The sequence below is a fragment of the Nanorana parkeri genome, unplaced genomic scaffold (genome assembly GCF_000935625.1).
Source record: "Nanorana parkeri isolate BGI_ZX_2015 unplaced genomic scaffold, ASM93562v1 scaffold2654, whole genome shotgun sequence".
NCBI lineage: Eukaryota > Metazoa > Chordata > Amphibia > Anura > Dicroglossidae > Nanorana > Nanorana parkeri.
This window is the reverse complement of record NW_017308922.1, coordinates 92,139-102,147: the sequence shown is the minus strand read 5'-3', so window position 1 is coordinate 102,147 and position 10,009 is coordinate 92,139. Positions and strand designations below refer to the sequence as shown.

Below are 10,009 nucleotides of genomic sequence, written 5' to 3'. Positions count from 1 at the left end.
GGGGGGGGGGCGAGCCAAACAGACGATGTAAACACACCGCGGGATATTATTATATATACATTCATGTGACCCGGCCCAGGACAAAGGGGAAAGCGCGTTTTGACCTAGAGGTGTCAGGGCCTGTTATCATCAGCACACTCTGTTTGCTCCAAGCGACATTATCCTCATCCCAGAATCCTCTCCTGGATGTGAGAGAGAAGAATCTCTCTCTCTCACATCCAGAGCGAGTGTTAGGAAATGAGACAGAGGAAGGGACAGAACCCTTATAGACCCTTACTTATAAATGTCAATGTGGCCGGCAGTTGTCCATAATGTTCAACTGGAAGATGCTTCACAACACATCCAAGCGGCTTCCTCAGGAGAGCAAAAAGAGTTTAAATTCCCCTGAAATTTTGAAAAACATTTTGAGAGATATCAACAATATTTCTCCATTTTGCCCAAATGATGTGGGGAGGGACTGGATTCCTCCCTCACCGCTCCGATCCTCCAGCGCTGACTGGCGGAACGGACGGGGGAGGGGGCGGGTACAGCTGGCTCTGCCTCTAGATAGGCAGAGCCAGCTGTCAATCATGCAGCTGGGCGGATCCAGACATAATTGTCGGGATCCGCTTCAGCTACGGCATCTCAGTATATGGCGAGCTGTAGCTCGCGGTATACTGAACTTAGGGTGACGAGAGGACGCTAGTTTGTGTCCTCCCGTTACCCTAAGGAAAACTATGGGGAAAAGTACTGACCCCAAAGTTCTCCTTTAACGCTTGCAGTGCGGGAGTAGCTCCACTGTAACGGTTAATTAAAAAAATGTCCCCCGAGTTCTGCTTTATGATTTGAAGTGGAAAAGGAGGAAGATCTTTATTATGGGAGGTTAGAGCAAAGGGATGATACAACTGCAGTAAGCCCATTGTGCCAGAAGTTGGGCTTTAAAACCCAACAGGTTTTGTTTTTGGTCATCTGCGTTCCACTGAAGAGATTTTCTTTTACTTCCTGTTGTGAGAGGAGATCCATCCATAGTGAGGGGGAGTCCTCTTACAGACAGTTGTCAAGGTGGACATGCAGTCATAGTTCAGGTATTCTAACAGCCAAGAGGCAGCAGGGGAGGTTCCTCCATCCACACAACCAACCAGCTTCTGTCAATGTTGGGTATTCTGTCCATTGTCCAATGAAGAACTTGGATTTCCCATCACTTCAGTCTTAGTGACTAGGATTGGATTTCTCATCACTTCAGTCTTGGTGACCAGGATTGGATTTCCCATCACTTCAGTCTTGGTGACCAGGATTGGATTTCCCATCACTTCAGTCTTGGTGACCAGGAATGGATTTCCCATCACTTCAGTCTTGATGACCAGGATTGAATTTTTCATCACTTCTGTCTTGGTGACCACGATTGGATTTCCCATCACTTCAGTCTTGGTGACCAGGATTTAATTTCTCATCACTTCAGTCTTGGTGACCAGGAATGGATTTCCCATCACTTCAGTCTTGGTGACCAGGAATGGATTTCCCATCACTTCAGTCTTGGTGACCAGGATTGGATTTCCCATCACTTCAGTCTTGGTGACCAGGAATGGATTTCCCATCACTTCAGTCTTGATGACCAGGATTGGATTTCCCATCACTTCAGTCTTTGTGACTAGGATTGGATTTCTCATCACTTCAGTCTTGGTGACCAGGATTGGATTTCCCATCACTTCAGTCTTGGTGACCAGGATTGGATTTCCCATCACTTCAGTCTTGGTGACCAGGAATGGATTTCCCATCACTTCAGTCTTGATGACCAGGATTGGATTTCCCATCACTTCAGTCTTAGTGACTAGGATTGTATTTCTCATCACTTCAGTCTTGGTGATTAGGATTGGATTTCCCATCACTTCAGTCTTGGTGACCAGGATTGGATTTCCCATCACTTCAGTCTTGGTGACCAGGAATGGATTTCCCATCACTTCAGTCTTGGTGACCAGGATTGGATTTCCCATCACTTCAGTCTTTGTGACTAGGATTGGATTTCTCATCACTTCAGTCTTGGTGACCAGGATTGGATTTCCCATCACTTCAGTCTTGGTGACCAGGAATGGATTTCCCATCACTTCAGTCTTGATGACCAGGATTGGATTTCCCATCACTTCAGTCTTAGTGACTAGGATTGTATTTCTCATCACTTCAGTCTTGGTGATTAGGATTGGATTTCCCATCACTTCAGTCTTGGTGACCAGGATTGGATTTCCCATCACTTCAGTCTTGGTGACCAGGGTTGGATTTCCCATCACTTCAGTCTTGGTGACCAGGAATGGATTTCCCATCACTTCAGTCTTGATAACCAGGATTGGATTTCCCATCACTTCAGTCTTGGTGACCAGGATTGGATTTCCCATCACTTCAGTGACCAGGATTGGATTTCCCATGACTTCAGTCTTGGTGACCAAGAGGACAAACAGAGAAGGTGAATCTCCCCAACAGGAAAAGAGACAGCAATAAAAAACAGAGGTTCCGGCTCCTCACAACTATATACGAGCCTAAAAAAGAAAAAGAAAATGGGCTTTAACAGGTTCTTCTGCTGACTCCTTCAGGTTCCACCCGTAAACTCCATCCTTCATTTTACACTCTATTGCTCTGTCTTCTTTATTCCTCTTTCTCACCGTCTCTTGTTGGCATGGAGTTCCGTGCCTCAGCTGTGACCCCCCCCCCCAGGCTCTCTGACACAGAAGGGACATGGATGTGGCACTTGGCGTTCCTGTGAGATATCTCAGGCGAGAGTAATGTTTAATCTCTCTAGCATTGGCTCAGCACACAGATCAGAGCCTACTGTCGTCTCCGTCTCTCTGGTCCCAACTCATCACCCCATCTTCCATCCACATCTTTAACCATTTATTCATCATTATATTCACTTCCCTTCATCTTCAAAACGTTCTTTTTTTCCCCTCCATCAACATCTTCTTCATTTCTTCTACTTTCTTCCACCATTGACCACCTGTCTGCTCTCTGTCATTAGTAGTTAACACTCATTACTTGCCAGACACCGTTACCATCGCCTTGTCCACCATTACCCATTTTGCCCGTTGCTCATGAACACCTATAAAGCCTCATGCAGTGACCTCTTTGGAAGCCCTCGCAGTGGTGGAGGATGGAAACGAAGAGCGCTTGGGTCAGGACTGGGGGAGCCGCTGTCATCGCGTCACCGTTGGGTCACTCACCGACAGGTAGACCGCAGACTTGAGGGCTTTCTGCGTACGCATGGCCTTACGGTAGAAGAGAAAAAGAGCATGAGATACAGGTAATGAGGGTGAATTTGAGGCATTGTACCCAATTTCTGTAGGACACAGTGGAGCTGGCCATTGACCTTAAGATCTTTCTTGTTTAGTTCACTGGCTCAAAGGGAAAAGTCACTTGATTCCTCATTGCAAGCTAATGAGCATGGATGAAGGATCCTCCCCTGCCAGCCAGGGGCTGTTAGAATATCCAAACAGTGACTGTAGCTGATTGGCTGTGTGGATGGTGGAACCTTCCCTGCCGGCCCATTAGCGGTAAGATTATCCAAACAGTGACTGTAGATGATTGGCTGTGTGGATGGAGGAACCTCCACTACTGACTCTTGGTTGTCAGAATATCCTACCGTGGCTGCAACCGATTTGTTGCATGGATGGAGCAACCACCCCTGTGGGCTTTTGGTTTTCAGAATACCCTAAAGTGGCTGCAGCTTGCTGCCTGTGTGAATGGAGGATCCTTTTCTGCTGCCCCTTGGCTGTTAGAATACCTGAACAATGACCGTAGCTGCTTATAATAACCAGCATGGGGTCAGAGACCTCCTGGGGGTCAGGTGTTGATTGCATTTGCATGATTGGAGCTAGCGGGTGTTTTTATCTCTCTCTATCTGCTTAATGACACCTGCTAGCTCCAATCATATAAATGCAATCAACACCTGACCTCCAGGAGTTCTCTGACCCCATGCTGGTTATCATGATATTTATGTCTGCAGTCCCTTACCATCTCCTGTACAATGTCTGCAGTCTCTGACCATCTCCTGCAGTGTGTCTGCAGTCTCTGACCATCTTCTGTGGGATGTCTACAGTCTCTGATCATCTTCGGTAGAATGTCTGTAGTCTCTCCCCATGTCGCTAGGATGTCTGCAGTCTCTGACCATCGTCTCTGGAATTTCTGCAGTCTCTGACCATCTCCTGTAGTATATCTGTAGTATGCCTGCTCTCTTTGACATCTTTTTGTAGCAATACATTCACTGTGTGGCCCTTTGGTTATATCAAGGGCCACATCTGGGGCCCTCAATAAAATTGACCACCACTGGCATATGGAGAGCTCGATGTTGGCCTGTGCTATGCATTGTGGATGGCTGCCCTACATCAGGGCGCTGTGGCTTAGTTGGTTAAAGCGCCTGTCTAGTAAACAGGAGATCCTGAGTTCGAATCTCAGCAGTGCCTTGTGTGATGTTTTTTTCCTCCAGGAGTATTGATTTTCTTCCTCCCCAATCACTGGATGTCCCTGAGATGCAACTGAACACACCTCAGTCATGGGTACTAGAGGATCATGGGAGTACACATGAATGGGTACCAGAGCACATGAATGGGTACTAGAGTATAATGGGAGTGCACATGAATGGGTACTAGAGTATCATGGGAGTGCACATGAATGGGTACCAGAGCATCATGGGAGTGCACATGACTGGTACTAGAGTATCATGGGAGTGCACATGACTGGTACTAGAGCATCATGGGAGTGCACATGAATGGGTACTAGAGCATCATGGGAGTGCACATGAATGGTACAAGGAGGGATATAAGGAGGAGTGTGGAAAGTATTAGGAGGGGTGTGGAGGGTCTCAACAGGAGCGCGGAGGGTCTCAACAGGGGTGCGGAGGGGTGTGGAGGGTCTCAACAGGGGCGCGGAGGGTCTCAGCAGGGGTGTGGAGGGTCTCAGAAGCGGTGTGGAGGGTCTCAGGAGGGGTGCGGAGGGTCTCAGGAGGAGTGTGGAGGGTTTTAGGAGGGTTGTGGAGGGTCTCAGGAGGGGTGTGGAGGGTCTCAGCAGGGGGGGATGTGCTGGCAAGGGAGGAGCTGTAAGCATGCACCGTGTGGTTCCCCAGAAGTCTATTGCGTGGTCCCCAGCAAACATAGGACCTAGCACAGCCAAATCATTGGAGGGTCTCAGCAGCGGTGTGGAGGGTCTCAGGAGGGGTGTGGAGGGTCTCAGGAGGGGAGCTGTGCAGGCAGTGGAAGCTTTGTAAACAGGCATCGCGAGGTCCCCAGCAAGCACAGGACCTGAGGCAGCCACTCATTGTTACATTGTATATAGATGAAAGGTGTGACCATCGCGCACATGATGTCACTCACAAGTCACTTATCTTCAAATAAAATGATTTCCTTCTTAACCCATTATCGACCCTCACTTTACCTTACTCAGCCCTAATTAACCCCTTCCTCCCCTCCTCCCTCCCCTCCTCTCTCCCCTCCTCTCTCCCCTCCTCTCTCCCCTATGCTCACCCGCCCTGCACGTCCGTGCGTACGGGTACGCTGACAGGATGGATCCTGCCTGCGTCCGAGCCAGGAAACACGCATCCCTACGGACCTGCACTTGAGGTGAGCGTAGGGCGGCGTACCCCCATAGAGAAGGACGGGGGCTGCGTACTAATCACACGCAGCACCTGTCCTTCACGGGAGCTGCCCGATACGGCCGTGCACGCAGCACAGAGCTGTACGTGCCGACCGATTAGAGTGTGAATATAAATGTATTTATTACTTTGTTATGGTAATGATAATATTATTGCAGAATAAACAGACACACAGAGGAAATGTAAACATTGCTGCGGTCCGTGTACAGAGCTGAGCTGGTTAATGAGGCCACCGGGGTCCGCGTATTATCATTTTATGTCACTGCGCAGCACTGTCGCTGGAGTATGTGCGCGGCTTACAAATCGGCGGTCCCGCGCTGCCATCTAGTGACGCCTTTCCGGTGCTGCCATCAAATTCTGTTTTATTCGGCTGAAGAAATAAAACCAGAGACTCTCGCAAAGGGGAGCTGATACCGCGTCGCTTTTATAAACAATAGTAGACCGCCGATGTTGCATCTGTTGGAAAACATATTAAGCCGTGACATGATATAAGATCAGTTACATGACAGGGACCCCTTTGCTTCACTAGCAGTGATAAATCTGCCCATTGTCTCCTCTCTGAATGCCGGAAGCTATAAAAATCATTTCACAAAGTCCAAATGCACTAATTATACATGAAAAATGATGCTGCAATGCCACCTAGTGGTTGTTTAGGGTAATACATTCCACTCTGATTAAAAACTATAGGTGGACTATGTGCTCAGAGTATAAATCAGTCAGACTCTGCTGCCATCTAGTGGCTGTTTAGGGATCAGTCGACTCTGCTGCCAGCTAGTGGCTATATCAGGTAATGCATTTCACTCTTGTAACCACTATAGGAGGACTACCGGTATGTGCTAAGAGTATAAATCAGCCAGACTCTGCTGCCATCTAGTGGCTGTTTAGGGTAATACATTTCACTCTTTTAAAAACCATAGGTGGACTATGTGCTCAGACTATAAATCAGCCAGACTCTGCTGCCACACAGTGGATATTTTGGGTAATGCATTTCACCCTTATAACCACCATAGGTGGACTATGTGCTCAAAGTATAAATCAGTCAAACTCTGCTGCCACCTAGTGGCTGTTCAGGGATTAGCCAGGCTCTGCTGCCACCTAGTGGCTATTGCAGGTAATACATTTCACTCCTATAACCACCATAGGTGGACTATGAGCTCAGAGTATAAATCAGTCAGACTCTGCTGCCAACTAGTGGCTGTTTAGGGTATTGCATGTCACTCTTATAACCTCCATAGGTGGACTATGTGCTCAGAGTATAAATCAGTCAGACTCTGATGCCACTTAATGGCTATTTAGGGTAATTTATTCCACTTTTATAACCACCATAGGTGGACTATGAGCTTGTGTATGATATATTACTTTGTTATCGTGAATAATGATACAGGTTATTGCAGAATAAACAGGCCCATAGTGAAAATGTAACCCTCCTTACCATCTTGTCTTGAATTGTATTGTCTTCCTTATATTGTAAAGCGCTATATAAATCCTGTATAATAATAATAATAATAATAATAATAGTGGCTGTTTAGGAATCAGTCAGACTCTGCTGCCACCTAGTGTCTGCTTAGGGTAATGCATGCCACTATTATAGCCACCATAGGTGGACTATGCGCTCCGAGTATAAATCAGCCAGACTCTGCTGCCACCTAATGGACAATTGTCAGGTACTGCAGCCTAGCTCTACAACAAGGCAGGCCAAAATATTCATCATTCATATTCATTCATATTCATCAATTTAATTACATTAATCCTCCGCATTTAATTAAAGAATCACCAACGTCTCGCTTTTCCTCTCTTGCCCACCTCGCGGTTTCCATCATACGACGGGACGTGCTGCAATTAGCGCGGGGCTTCATTTATCTTCTTTATGAATTCTTATTTTTGGTAACCATAAATAATAATACAAATGATAATAATAAGTCTGAGATATAAGGAAGGTGGAGCTGTGAGGGAGAAAACGCAGCCATCTACTCCGAGGCTTAATTAGAAGAATGAAATGTGATGATTTCTGGGTGATAATTATTTTCATGATATAAAGAGAGATTTGGAATGGGAGCGGAGACTTCGGAAGGAAGCTAAGCCATTGATTCTTTGTGTAGAAATGAGCGCTAATTGGGTTTTAAGCTCTTATTGTTATCGGGAAATAGACGTGATACTATATAATATGGTAGATTTATGACAAAGTTACCCAACTACAAAAAATCTGTAGCAACGCGCGCCTCATGGACACATTCTTCAAGTACAGACGTTCAGTGTTTTATATCCTGATGAGTCTTTGCTAGTACCGGCAGTGGTGTAACAATCGCCATAGCGACCCAGGCAGCCGTTGTGGGGCCCAGCTAGGAATCCCCCTGATGCCGTGCGGGCCGCCTGGGGCGCTATGGCATCTCAGGCTGCTGGCTGTCACTGGCGGGTGTGAGGAGGAACGTGTCGCTGTTAGATCACTGACATTCTGTCAGTGATCTGTGCAGCGGCGCATTACTCCTCACAGCCGCTGCTGTGTCAGTGACAGCCAGCAACTGTGGAGGAGGAAGGCTGGGTCCGGCATCAGAAGCGGAGGAGGATGACGGGCCCAACGATGAAGGAGGAGGCCATGGAGGTGGACAGCGGATCGTGGCTGACAGGTAAGAGGTGTGCAGCACACCTGAGACCTTGCAGAGCCCACCATAGAGAGTCTATGGTGGGTTTCTGCAGGGTCACTCTCAGGTGGGTGGTTTGGGATATCAGGTGGGCTCTGCAAGGGCATAAATAGAAATCACAGGGCCCCATACAAAATGTTGGTATGAGGCCCTGTGATTTCTAGTTACGCCCCTGAGTACCGGTGAAGGGCCCCGTGATAACTGGTAGACTCCATTTAACATACAGTTACCAACAAGCTATCTGATCGCTAGCATGGTGATCACACAGCTTTGTTGATGAACAGTCATGTGATCTTCATGACATCAATGGCAAGGGGATTGCACAGATTTATTGAGAAATAAAGCCACGTGTCCATGTGATCTCCATGACATTGATGACAAGTTGATCACATGAATTTATTGAGAATCAAAGTCATGTGATCTTCGTGATATCAATCACAAGGTGCTCACATGGATTTATTAAGGAACAGAACGGTGTCCATGTGATCCCCATGACATCAATGGCAAGGTGATCAGAAGGATTTATTAAGGATCAAAACTGTGCCTTAAATATTATAATGGGGCAGTCATTGGAGGGGCTGCTTTTAGTTTGGGGTAGGTAGGTGAAGAATATGTCAGCTGTCTGGCCACAGTTCTACTTTAAGAGCACAGACAAGGTTACAGATATGTAAACATCTGGAGAACCTATAAGGAGGTAGCAGGTTTTCCATCCCATTGGTGTAGCCCTTGAGGAACGTACAGTATAAACATCAGGAGGGAGGATGAATGCTCGAGAGCATGAGGATGAAAGTTCCAGAGACAAGGTGCACCATGAGGGAAGTCCTGAAGTAGACAGTGTTGACCTTGAGGAAATAATGAAACTCCTTGAAAGTGGACCTTGTGGGAAAAAGAAGGACACCACCACAGCCCTGTCCCCCTTCACAAATCACCTACTATTAGAATGCGTAAGATTTACCTGTATAGAAAATAACGTAGGGTTTACCCCACCCCTGTCTTCTGCCCATGGAACCTCGGTGAGGATGCCATCATCCTCCTTCTAGTGGGTTCCTGGAGAACACAGAGCACCCAAAATCTCACGAGAAGATGCTCTTGCAATGGACTGTAGTGTCTTCTCAGAAGATTTGACCTGCTCTGCATTCTCCATGAATCTTCCCAAAAGAATGGGGGACATCACGCCAAGCTAGGTGGAAGATGGGGTGAAATTGGTATAAATCTGACACACCTACTAACAGTAGGTGGTTTGTAAAGGGGGAGGGGGGGACCAGGCAGTGTGAGTAGACCTTTCATTTAACTGATTGAATGAAAGTCGATTCAACAACTTAGAATTTTATGGTCAGCTAAAGCTGTGCTACATTTCCAAGGATGTCAAAGAGCTGTTCTGGGCTTCTGGAAGTTGGAGGGATTTGCACCAATTACAGGTCTCACGGCATCATGAAATATGGATCAGGTGCTTCCGAGGTTAGGTGCACTTTGAAAGCGTCAACCTTGCCCTTAGGAGAGACTAATGGATGGGAAGTGAATTGTTTCATTGACGGAGGAGAAGGAGAAATGGGAAAGCTCAAGTCTTGAGTGAACCTAATGGAACGTCGATTAACCCACCGACAAACCTAATGGATTGTGTTCCCTCTTTAAGCACACTTGACACCTCGAGAAAAGAGCATAGACTGGACAAAAAGACATAGCAGGCAGAGATGTGAAACAAGGTGACCTCATCAAACCAGGGCACTTATAAAGTCAATTTCTTTTACTTTGAAGGTATTAT

The 10,009-nt window shown here is 46.9% G+C and overlaps 1 non-coding gene across 1 annotated transcript; it reads left to right on the top strand.

The window, feature by feature from the left end:
* The first annotated feature begins 4,350 nt into the window (after window positions 1-4,350).
* TRNAT-AGU lies at window positions 4,351-4,424 on the top strand. The gene has a single exon. It is a non-coding gene; the product is annotated as a tRNA-Thr (tRNA).
* The last annotated feature ends 5,585 nt before the right edge of the window (window positions 4,425-10,009 follow it).